Source organism: Cupressus sempervirens, chromosome 6 (assembly GCF_028749045.1).
Source record: "Cupressus sempervirens isolate cs-2001-9-10 chromosome 6, ASM2874904v1, whole genome shotgun sequence".
Lineage (NCBI taxonomy): Eukaryota > Viridiplantae > Streptophyta > Pinopsida > Cupressales > Cupressaceae > Cupressus > Cupressus sempervirens.
Genome location: NC_143123.1, coordinates 75,082,203 through 75,095,571, shown reverse-complemented (window position 1 = coordinate 75,095,571; position 13,369 = coordinate 75,082,203). Strand labels below are relative to the sequence as shown.

General features: G+C 34.6%; 1 pseudogene; it reads right to left on the bottom strand.

Moving 5' to 3' along the window:
* LOC149551232 (protein SEMI-ROLLED LEAF 2-like) overlaps positions 1-12,742 on the bottom strand; it is a 36,303-nt pseudogene extending 23,561 nt beyond the window's left edge.
* Between the last annotated feature and the right edge of the window lie 627 nt (positions 12,743-13,369).

The following is a 13,369-nucleotide window of genomic DNA, read 5'->3' as shown; positions in this document are numbered from 1 at the left end:
TCAAATTACCCTAATGAGAATATAATACATATAGGGGAAGCTACTTCCGATCTACAACATATCTTTTCAAACATGGGGCCAATTATAAGGCTAGACCCTTCTTCTACTTCAGGCTTTACAAAACCTAGGTGGGTGGACCTGTTAGATTCTTCATATGGTACTAATATTAAAAGCATAGATTGAATCTAAAAAAAGCATATTAAACCCTTATATCTTCTATAATTATGCAAAGATCATAGACATGACACAACTAATAACATGACCTAAGAAATTGATAAGCTAACTGAGGGCATCCTTCCAGTTCTTAAACAGAAAAGTAAATAGATGACTAAAATGTTGATTTCAACAAATCCCCAAATATGTAATAGTAAGAACAAGTTGATCTTGTAGCTGATCAATGCCTTATCTATTGAGAAATTCCATGAATTACACACATACATCTATGATACCATTGACAGATTCCATACATCAAGATATTAGATCTATCTGATCACTTTGTGAATCAGACATCAACATTCATAAAGACCTCATTCTCATAAAATATCCTTCTCAAATAACCAACAACCCTATCAAATACATTAAGCATTTACTTGGCTCTTTGTTCCAACAAAAAAACATATTAGACATACAACCTTAAGGGGATACAAATGGGTCTAAGTTCTTTGTCCCTAAACCACAAAACATTGCAGATTATAGAGATAGGAGACAAGAATAAGAATGAAACTAAGGAGATTATTGCTCATTGTACTCATTTCCTTGAAACTATACATTCAAGGAGCATGCAAACAACTCGTAAAACCCCTAAATATATTAGAACTATTTGCATTATCTTAATTACTGTTGTTCATACAAGAGAAATATGTTGAAGAATGGTATCAAAGTCCTGAAAACATATAAAAAACTAGAACCCTGGTCTCACAATACTAAGAAAACTCAATATTGGAACCAACATGGTATCATAACAATGAGAAATTTTCTCTAGAATTGGAACCTTGGTCTCAATAGTGAGAAAAATCTCAAGATTGGAACCCTAAAAAAGAATAAGAAGGACAAAGCTATAGGAAAAGAATGAAATCCTGAATTTGATCTAGAAGTGACATGTGTCTACTTGAATATTCATTCCCTGCTATTGTAAAACATCTCTCATTTTTCTATAACTAAAATCTAATATGATCTTAATCATTGTTCTATAAAAAATTGAAAATATCTCTTGCTTAGTGATGAAAACACTTACTTTTCCAAAATATCTAAGATGCATCTGAAACACTGATAAAATCTTCATTTAACTGACTTAAAGGTGATTAAATTCACTCCTAACTACATTCAAACTACATCTTATGTTCATTCAGTTCACCATTTCATTGGAAATAAAATTTGAACTACCCTAACTAAATGTAACTAAAAAATGGACACTTGAGGAAAAAACCCTTGCATAACTTGAAACAATTGCTTCCTGTGTAGAAACAAGCTCCAAAAATGGAAATTTTGTTCTCTATTGGTTTTGAAGATATATAATAGTGCTATACTTTCTTATCGCAAAGTCACAAAATGAATTCCAGGTCTCTAAAATTGCTTTTAGACTACATTTTAGAAAAAAAAAATTTCAACCTAAAGTTTAAACTATAGGTTAAAAACCATTTTGATTTAAAACTAACTTTACATGATTTTAGGAGGAAAAGATAATAAAATATTAATTTTTTCCTTTTTTTTGAAATTTTCCTCTGGGTCAAACTAGGTTTGACTAAGCTTGACACATGTCATGCTCTGATTGGTTTGTCTCTACACAGTCATCTAACACCCACCACCTAGGTGCCATGTGGCACAACTAGATTGGTCCCTATTCTTCCACATCTGCCTAGTTCTTCTACCATGTGGCAACCTTTGATTGGGTCACTATGTCACATGACACCTTAGCACAATGCCACATGATCATGACATAGTGATGTTGTGACGTGTGGCACCTCTATCCATGTCATCTACCTTGTCATTGCCTCATCACTATGCCACATCACTATGTCCACCTCATATACCATGCCATGTGGTGGCTAATCACTATGTTGCATGACACCTCAACACAATACCATGTCATCATGACATAGCAACCTTGCGCCACATGTCTTTCCTACCATATCATCAACTCGAGAAGCATGCCACATGTAGAGTCCTCTACCATGTGTCATTTCATGATTCATTATTAGTTGGCCCCTTTTCATGATTTCATTTGTCTGTCAGATCCACACATATGTCATGTCATCATTAATGTCATCACTCCATGTTTCATATCTATTCAAAATCTGGCTTGAGGTCAAATTACTTAAGTTGGGCCCCATGTGAGAAAGCTCGTCTTGTCTCAAAAGGTGTGTCCTTTAGACAACTACCACTAGCTTGTTATTGTATAAAAACCAATTCTTCGTTCTCACTATCAATGTGGGATAACTCTTTGAAAATAAAATTTAAAACCTCCTACCATCTATGGTTTCTCCCAATGATTTCTATCCAAAATGCTTGGTGACACCTCCTTTACCATGCTCTCTACTATGTCGTTGGTGTGATCTCTCCCTCTTGCCTCTCCTTTTTCCATCCATGATCCATATTTCTATAGCCACCATGAAATATGTAAAGACTTTTGATATAGAGCCATTTATGTTTGGCCACTCCACATGTGAGCTGGACACTAGACCATTTGAAACAACACGTAGTTACCTAATGTCAGAGCTTGATAAAGAGAAAGGCAAAAGCTCATAATCCATATCTTTGGCATATCTTGCTTCCAATGTCCAAGTGAAGAGTGAGGCAACAAATAGACTTGTGTGAAACCACACATTAACTGGGAATGTGTGGGTAACATCTGTCAGGGATTGGTGCTTGATTCCAAAACACCTATGATTTCCCTCATACCTGCCACAAGGGAAAGATTAGCAATTGTTTAAATGTGTTGCTAGGGTCCATGTAACTTCATCTTTCGACTCTTCTTTTCTAAAAGGGCAGGCCCTCTTGTTCACTATATTAGCATCTCTAAAGTACTCTAGTTGTCATTGAGGATGAATGTGGGGATTGTTGCCAGTGGAGTTCATGTAAATGGAACCATTGGTTACAAAGCTCCTATCAAAGATGAGGATATGGAAATTGCACTCAGGCCCAGATGGAAAATTTAATGGCTTCTCTAAGTTGGGATTGCGGATAATATAGGTTCCTACAAGACTAGCAAGGAGGTTAACTCTAGTTAGAACCCAAGGTATGATTATGACACCAAAAGTTGCTAGGAGACTAGAGATTGTTGTTGTGGTATCCTACCTTCTTCCATGCTACCCCTTTCTCCTTAAAATTTTCTGTAAACTAGGCAAGTGGACACCCATCAGATTGTGGCTCATGAATTCCACCATGCAAATGAACCATAATTGGGATTCCCCCTTTTTTGGGACTTGTTAACATTAGTGTGGGATCCCATGGAAGAATGTGTTTTGGTGGCAAATGGTTTTCCCAACTTACTAAAGTATAAATGCCTTCTAGTGCTTCAATGGTTGGACTGGGAACATTCACACTTTCCTTTGACACTCCATATGTAAACATATTACTTGCTAGTAGATCACATCGTAATATTCCACACTTGAACAACATGTAGGCATCAAACAAACTTGGCTTTGCGAGCTTATATTAAACATGTCACCTTGCCACCTTTTCAACTTTGAATAATGTGTGCCCATATTAAAATTCATAATGATTAGAATCATTATAATCCTCCCATTTAGAAAATTTTTAATCCCCAATATACCTTATCAGTCTGATACCATTTAGTCAAGCCCCAAAGTAGGTCCAACTAAAAAAAAAAAAAAATTTCAATCAATTAAATTGTCAAATTGTTCCATTAATCATCTAGCATTAATTTCAAATCAAACTCGACTAGTGAATAAAACTCTGAAACTCATTTCCAACTCTTTTTGCAAATTGTCAACTTCCTACCAAGGGGTCCTCTGACCATCTTTAAAAATTGACCAAAACACTTGACTAATACCTCAAAGCTGACATACTAGTTCTTTGTTCTGCTTTCTCCTACCCTATCAAATCTCTTCTCATGAATAATTCTTAGTCAAAAGATATTTGCTATCAAAGTTGCCTTTGTGAAACTTCTAGCAAGCAAACATGTTAAAAAACCATAGATGGTATTCAGTTTTGGCTTTGAAAATATGGCAAATAGACACTTGGGAGCATGAAAATTGGAACATTAGTTGAATATCATGAGGATAATATAAATATAGGATTTGGTCTCATTATTAATAGCAAGGAAAATTTTGTGAGCAATCAAAATGGGCTACTTGGATTTGTAGGAGTAAGAACAATGGTAGAAAAGTGATTTTCTCAAATAGAATGGACTTGGGAAAGTGTATAGATGGATTCGTCAAGATTTGCAAACTAACACACTTAAAGTATTTTTAGAGTAGAATATAATGGTGTAATCCATTTGATATTTCCTATCATATATTTTGAGTTACAACATCACAAATAGGGGTATCAATCAATCTACACTTTATGATGCCAGTAAAACTTTACAAATTGTATATGAAATTTCATTTGAAAACTGATCAAACGCATTTGTCATAAGCTCAAATTTGAAAAATAACATGTCTCTAACCTCTAGAATTCAATGCAATAGGAATTTTCTCATTCTAGTCAATTGGGTGAAAGTTATAAACGGTCAAACAAGGCCTCCCAAAATTCTAAACAATTGACTTTGAGGGAATCAAAACCTAGTCAAAACATGTCAAAATGACTTGAAATATGAAACATAGGTTCTATGATATGGATAATAATCATTCCCAAAGTGCAAAGTCATGAAACATTAATAGGTGCAAGATATTCAAATTCAAGCTAGGCCTCCTATCATTGTTTGACACTTGGGCAAAAATACATATTCTGACATTGCTCAAAATAGAACTTCGTAAAATAAATTTGAATGGAAAAAAATCTTAATGGGATGAGTGGATATGTTGAATGCAATATTTTAGAAATCTTAAAGACCTCTTAGGCCTCAAGAGGATAGTCGGGTACACATAAATTAAATGTGTTTTAAAGAGTTCAAAAGCTTGGAATGGTACTCGAATTGAGAAGGCAATTTTAAGTCCCAATAGAAGGTAAAAGTGCTATTTGATGTTGCCTCAACCTTAGAGAGCTTTTTTCTTGATAGTTTTAGAAGTAAAAAGAATATTTCAACCCTAAAGTTAAAATTTCTACCAGACCATATGAAATGGGAAAATATAATTCTTTCAAAGAGAGATACTAAAAAAGGTTTAAGACATATAACATGTAGAGTATACTTACCACATTCTTCATAGCTTTCCTCAAGGGATTTCCATCAGTTATAGAACATAATGCAGGAAGCTTCAAGCTATGGGTTTGGTTAGGGCTTGGATAAATTGTATAGTGTTTAATATCAGCATCACTTTTTGGTCCATCCACCTCTTGAGGTATGTACCAATTTTTTTGCATCTTCTAAATATCTTTTATTTCATTTTCTTGAGCATTATCTTAATTTTTGTCTCCATGGTGAGATTCTTTTTCCTTTCTTAGTTTCTCAAATAAGGAAGATGTTGAAGAAAACACTTAAACACTTCTTGAAAATGTCTTCTTGAGTCCCTGTACTCCTAGTGAATCTAGAGGATGAGACTTAGGCCAAGGACAAGTAGAAGATGACACAAGGACAATTGAAAGAATTCGATGGGTACCAACCCTTGTTTCATTATTTGATTATGCCATAGCTTGCAAAAATTGATGAAATAGAGCCTCTAGGAAAGCCTAGACAAGAGAGATCCTATGTATTGAGAACCCTTGTGCCTCAGATGCTAAAATAAGAAAAGCCCAAAAGTTTCAGTAATTATCTAGTGATGCTAGAAATAACTAGGAATATAAGAAACAAAGACATGCCTTATTATAATATGAATAATTTGGTATAGATGATATGATATGTGCAATAAGATATGTTGCACCAATTGTTGTTCTAGCTACAATAGTGGTTGTAGAAAGATTCTTTAATGAGACAACCATCATGTCAAGAATTGAACTAGAATAAGCAACCTGAAAACCCAAAAGTTAATCAAAGATATCATGATAGGTTCCTGTAGAGAAAAAATGCAAGAAGTTATTGTGATGAAACTCCTTTACTATCTAACATCTATGTTTTGCTAGGAAAATCTCCACTTTCCTTGTCTATAAGCATTTCTTATTCTTTTAAACAATTTCTTGGCACCTCTTTAGGATTGTATCTAAAGAAGTTTAACGTTGCAATTATATTGACCAACTCTACATATTACTAGATATTTAATACTCATTTCATATGTGTCTAACAACATGTGCATTCAAGAAAGGAAAAGAACAATTAAATTTATCACCTTTTTTACAAATTGCTTCAAACACTCTTCAATTATGGCTTAAAAGTACTTGTTCTAGTTGTTTATATCATCATGAAGATTGGAAGCCTCATAAGTCCAATGCATGCTCTTACGCAAATGACTTGCTAGATTAGACATGGCACCAACCATTACTATAGAAGCTTTTGATTTTGACTATTGTGCAAGGATAGTAGAAATTTCAATGATATTAATCTTCATTTGAGGTTGATGCACCATATTCATGTGATCAAGATTTTTAATTAGCATGGACAATAGAAAATGATTAGAATCGCCTGCAAATTGATCTACAAAAAAGAATGAAATATCATAAAATATTAAAATCAAAAGGTGAACTTTGTTGAAAATATTCAAGATATGACAAGTTGCTGAGAGGGGAGGGGTGAATCAATAACTTCAAAACTCTAAAACAATTCAGCACTTTAACCATATATTCTATTCACCATTCATTCATCTAATCTACTGCATATATGAGAGATCAAACATTTATAACACATGTACACAGTGATTTGGTAACCCAGAAACCTTCCAAAGAGAAAGTAAAACTGGGGTGGGGATGATACCCACAAAACTTCAATACTACAGTATAAAATGTTAGAGTAATTAATTAATTATTAATTATTTATTCTATTTACTTAAGCTTACTTAGGTAAATTCATATCATTTTTTAGTTGTAGTCTAGTAGTTCGTTATAAGTTGTTGACAATACAGGAGTTTTTTCTCTCCTAAATCATACTTATCCTCTCACTTTGTTCAAGGACTTTCCACCTCATATGGATGAATGCTTAGTTGTCACACTTATCTCCTAGCATCTTCTAGCTTGTTCTAGGAGATTCTTGTAGCTCTTTATATTCGGGATCCCTCATTGTATTTTCATAACATTCTCATTGTAAATACATATTTTCTTGTGTTGTAATATCTTGTGGTCTCTCATGTCCATTTAGGGTTTTTCCCTTGCTCCATGCTATTCCTTCCTTGGCGTCCCTTTGACAAGTTATTTGCATGCAAGTGATCTTGGGCATCTTCAGAGTTGGATTTCATCAACTCCAACATGGTATCAAAGCCTCTTGCTACTACTTTTTTGAAGAATTTTTGAAGCCGTGATTTGAAGTCACAAACCCTAGTTTGTTTGTGCATTTTTTCTTTAAATCAGGGATAGAGTGAAATTTTGGAGCACTTTCAGCCCAAATGGACACTGCCATTAGATCCAAAAGGTTGTTTGCAATTAGGATTCATATAAAAATTTTCATTTTTGGAGACAAAGCTCTGAGAGGAAATTTTTTTTAGGTTGGAGGGCTTCTGTACGATCGTACAGATGATCAGCATCAAAAAATTAAAAAAATATAAAATTGGGAGCTCCGTCGTCATGCCACCACGGGCCCGCCAATGTGCAACTCTGCCTTTCGTAGCACTGTCGCCACTGCTGGGCTACTCACCAGCTACCGCGGCTGGGCAATGCCACTTGCTCCCACCACCCTCTGCTCCACTAGCCTTCCTGCCGCTCCACTCCACCGATCAGCCTCCTGTCTGTGTGGAATCACAGAGAGCTATCATTTGTACACCAATTCAACCTGCGTGGATGCCAACTCACCTTCCAGCATGTGTACACTTGATGTAGTCCACGTGTGACATGTGGTAGGGCTGCCATGTGGCACTTTACCACGTGATCACTGCCAGATCAGATGCTTGCCACGTGGTTGTCACGTGGCATGCCATGTGGCATTCTTTTTTGCAGTGATGGTCTTTAGGCCATCAAATTTAAGCCCATGAGTTGTTGACATTAGCATGATGTCAGCACTACATCATCTACCTTGCACCTCTCCAGGTTCTATTTTGGAGCTACTGTTGGTTTTTTTGCCATAACTTGAGCATACAGAGATATTTTTTCGATCTGAAAGAAGCACCAAAAGGCTGGTTCTAAAATGGAGACATTGGTTCAGGTATTTTTAGGTTTTGATGCATTTTTGTAGCTTATTTTTTTAGTTGAAGTCTGAAGTTGTGTTTTTGACAACTGAGCCCTTTGATGGAAAGAATTTTTGAACATAGAAAAATAAACAAGTCAACAAGGAACCAAATTTGCAAGGATTATTCTTTGAAGTCCTAATGCCATCCATATTCTTGTTCAATTGTTTCAATAATAATTCTGACAAGTAAAATTTAAGATTTTTCTTAACAATTTTGAATGCCAAATCCATAGCCTCACAGGGCACACTGTTCAAATGATTGGAGCTATAAATTTTGTGGGCAACGACATGAATTCCAAACCTTAATTCAACATTAGATACAGTGCTAACCTTCAAACCTCTACCATCCCACTCAGCTAGGGTTTTCTTCTATAACTCCTCTTTGGTAGTTTTGGCTTTGCTAAGTATGGGGAGACCAGTAATCTAATGAATATTCTTCTTGGTGATTAACACTAGTTGGTCTAACCATAGTTGCCCATTGTGAACATGACTGAGTATGTACCTGATCCACTTCATTTGGAAACTTCTTGGCATATGTGAGGTATGGGTTAACCCTTTCGTCTCTAGATGCTTATGCTCAAGTTTTGAAGAGCCTTCAACACTCATTTCTCCTAGCGCACTATCCATTTCTAGGTTTCCAATCTCTTGAACAAAACATCTGAAATGAGTACGAATATCATTGATAAGAAGTAACTTTGTTGGAATTTGAGATTGAGCTCCATTAGGGTCAAGAGATTCTGCAATGGCCGGAAAAATTTTAGAGTTAGGCACTTTCCATTCTGCACCCTTTACTAGCATCTCTGAACCCTTCTTTACCTTGCTCCTACTACTACTCCTAGATTCCATTGTTGCTCGGTAGGTGTAAGAAAGATTTGAACAAATTCTTCACTAGAGAATCGCTTAAAATTGCTTGGAATTGCTTTGGAATTGTTGGAAATTTCTTAGCTCTGTAATCGCGATGAAGAATGAAATCAAATTCTGCACTTTTTGACAAAAAATTTATCATTAATGCTCAGTACAAAGGTAGCTGAGATGACATAGTTCTTGACAGGATTTCATTCATACACTTTCTCGATGGAAGCTTACAACTCAGTGATCGAACAAAACATTTATTGCTCCTGATCTTGCTCGACAAGGTCTTCAAATGACTTTCCTCGGTAGATGTGACTTGATGAAGGATATGCTTTCTTGTGTATCTGAAATACTAATTGATCATTTTGCTTTCTTTTATTTGGAACTACTTGAGATATCACTTGAAGATGTAGTTCCATATCCTTGCTTATGGATCTAACTAGAGATGGTGGAGTCACCCATTTCTTGAGTGACATGGCCATTGTTTGAACTATTCTACTCAGTAGATTTAGGAATCCACTGTTGTCTCATCTATTTCTGAATCTTATCAGCTTTAGCTTTCTTTTCATTTTCAATTCTTCCTATATTCATGAAATTCTTGGCTATATGACCGATTTTAGTGCATGTATAACATCTTAATGTTGTATCTCTTTTTCTGAAGTGATGCCTTGAGCAGTCTTTTCCAATGTGTTCATATTCTCCAAAATAATGACATCTACACTAGGTATTATAATCCCATCCAAAGATTTCCTTAACAAGTTGTTCGACTAGATTGAATGATTTTGATCTACATTGGAATGTCTTGTGACCATGCTTCTTGCATTTGTAAAATTTGCCTTCAAATTTTGGTTTTTCCTTGCATTCATTAGCTTTGTGACCATGTTGATTGCAATTGTAGCATTTTCCATTGAATTTTGTTTTTCCATTGCTCCAACATTTGTTTGATGTATGACCTAACTTACCACAATGATTTCAAGTAGGTTTCTGATTCTTTTGAGCACCTTGTTTGAAGGATTCACCTTCTTCATTATATCCAAGTCCTGCTTTACCCTTTTGTCTATGAAGATTTTTCTCATTTTGTTGGTTTAATTGATTCATATCTTCTTGAGAATTCATCATTCTCTAATTGATTTTTTTTCAACATTTAGGTCATTTCCCAAACTTTCACTAATTTGTCTTTCAATGTTTAAATCAATCCTTAGGCTTTCATTTTTAGATCTCAAATTCATGATTTCTTCATTTATATTAGATAGTTGACTGATAAGACTTTAATTTGCATTGATCCTTTCATTTATCTCATTTTCAAATTTGTTTCTTTGTTCCAAGATTTCACATAGCCTAATTGATTGGATTTCTTGTTCTCTTTTAAGTTTTCTTACTTCTTCCTGTAGAGAGCCATTATTTGCTAGGAGTTCCTTGATTGCCTCATTTTCTTCATTTGAGCTACTTGATGGTAAAAGCTCTTCAATATTTTCGTCAACATACTGATGGTCATTCATTTGTCTTACAAGTTCCTTCTTTCTCTTCAGGGATTGAGAAATATGCTCCTTTACTTCTTTGAGTTGAGCCATGACCATTTCCAGATCTAGCTTTTCATTTTTAATTGCTTTGTCAAGTGTGAATATCTCCATTTGTCTTTTAGATCTTTGCTCAAGCAGTCAAACTTTGTCCTAAGAACCATAATGCTCTGTTACCAATTATTGGAAATATTCAAGATACGACAGGTTACTGAGAGGGGAGGGGCGAATCAGTAACTTCAAAACTCTAAAAAAATTTAGCACTTTAACCATATATACTATTCACCATTCATTCATCTAATCTACTGCATATATGAGAGATCACACATTTATAACACATGTACACAATGATCTGGTAACCTAGAAACCTTCCAAATAGAAAATAAAACTGGGGTGGGGATGATACCCACAAAACTTCAATACTAAAATATAAAGTTGGCCTGTTAAGGCTTACATTGACCACTTCTGGTGATCTGCCCTATTAGGAGCACAAAGGACTGCTAGGTCTACCTTGTTAGAGGATTTACAAACATACATTGAAGTATCCACTCTGTTAGGAGATTTGTACAAAGATTGTTAAGTCTACCTTGTTAAAGGATTTACAAAATTGATTCACCTGTTAGGATGAAATAGTGGATCTACTTACATCTTGATTGCTAATTAGATCCTTGAAGTATAGATCACGTCTTGTGACTGATGAATCTTGACTGCTCCTTGTAGACCTTGCTGAATACTTTGCTCTGCTACTGATTTTCTTTTATTCTTCTCAAAGCATTACATGTCCATTTCTTAACATACTTATTATATCTTGCAAATGATATAATACATTACATATATACCATTCCAATAATTTTGGCCAAAATACAAGTGAAAAAATTATTACCGAGTCAGCCAAACAGTAGAAAACTTAGGTTCTTCAAGTTGACTTGGTGACCTTTTGATACTCGGCATCCACTGCATTACTCGGCATTGTCATTCACTCGGTAGAAGTAGAAGCTTTTTCCACACAACATAGCTTGGAACTTGATAACCATTGGAGACTCGGTAGATATAGTGTCACTCAGTAAAAACTAAATCCTTCGTTTACCTTGATTTCACTAGGTAAACACTACACTTCCATTACTTAGTAAACACTACACTTCCATTACTCAGTAAACACTAAACTTCCATTACTTGGTAAACACTACACTTCCATTACTCGATAAACACTATACTTTCATTACTTGGTAAACACTGCACTTCCATCACTCGGTAAACATTGCACTTCCATCACTCGATAAACACTGAGATTCTTGGTACACACTATGATGCTTGATGTAAACTTCAAAGTTCAGTGTAAGTTGTGAAGCTCGGTTAACACTAGATGCTCGGTGTAAACTGAGATAGATAAGTGTTGTCACTAATGGCAATAATAACTTAATGCCAATAGAACTTGGTATTTGGAAACAACAATTTACATATTCACATATAAACTATAATTTAACCAAAGTATTTTAAAAGTAAAATTCAAAATTCAAACTAGTAGATATCATATCTAAACCTAGAGATGTGGCCAATCAAGTTTGACTTTTTCATATTGTAACTTGCAACTAGGATTATAAATTGTGAAATTATAAAGGTTACCTGCTTTCTTCATTAAGTGTTGCATGTCATATAGAACATATAGTGTGAGTCCATTTTGAAGAAACTAGTGTGCCCCACTCTCAAAAAAATGAAACATAGGTTTAGGTACATGGTATATTGTGGTGGCCTCTTTTTCTAATTTGGCCATGTTTTGAAGACAAATCTTTGACTAGACTTTAGGATCCTCTACTTCCTCCCTATAATACTATTTAACATATCACCACACTTGAAAGAAACAATGATGATAGTTCATGAGAACACTGTGAAACAATAGAATGCACAAACACATGAATTATGTTGTATTCATATACCCTTGAAGATTTTTTTTTCCTTTTAAATCTACTACCTCCCAACATATCAAGTCAATTTGTATGACAAGATTCATTTAAAATTTTAAAAAAAATCATGAATATCTAATATCATTTGTTTCCACTATTCAAATTCTTCTTCATGTCTCCCAATTTACAAAAAAAAGTTATCAAATGTAATCATTCAACAAGAAAATGGAAAATATTAGACTAACTAGTTGAAAATTTATAATCTAGCATTTTAGTCTCTTCGTCCCATGATTTCCATTTCTTAATTTATAAAAGTATTCTAATATTTAACCATGAACACAAATTTCTTTTGCATATAACAATAAGAGGAAGAAAGCCTAGTGACTCATACCTTTGCCCATTTTGGTATCATAGTTACAATGAAAGACAAGACATGAGAAACTGCCAATACAAAAACGAAGATATGTAGTTGATGGAGTGCATCTTGTGATATAAGAGGAACCTTCCCCTACATCAAAATAAAAAAGGACAAGATCATTTAATTTTCTTTCCATTAGAAAAATAGCTCCATTTGATATGAATATACAAGAAAAAAATTCCAACTTTGAAGCACAATGACGAGTTGCAACCTCATTTGTTGCCAAACTCCACCTTAATGGTATTTAATGAGAAGCTATGACGTGAGATTTTTATGTATTGAAAACTTTTTAGTCTCCTCAACACTACTATCTTCT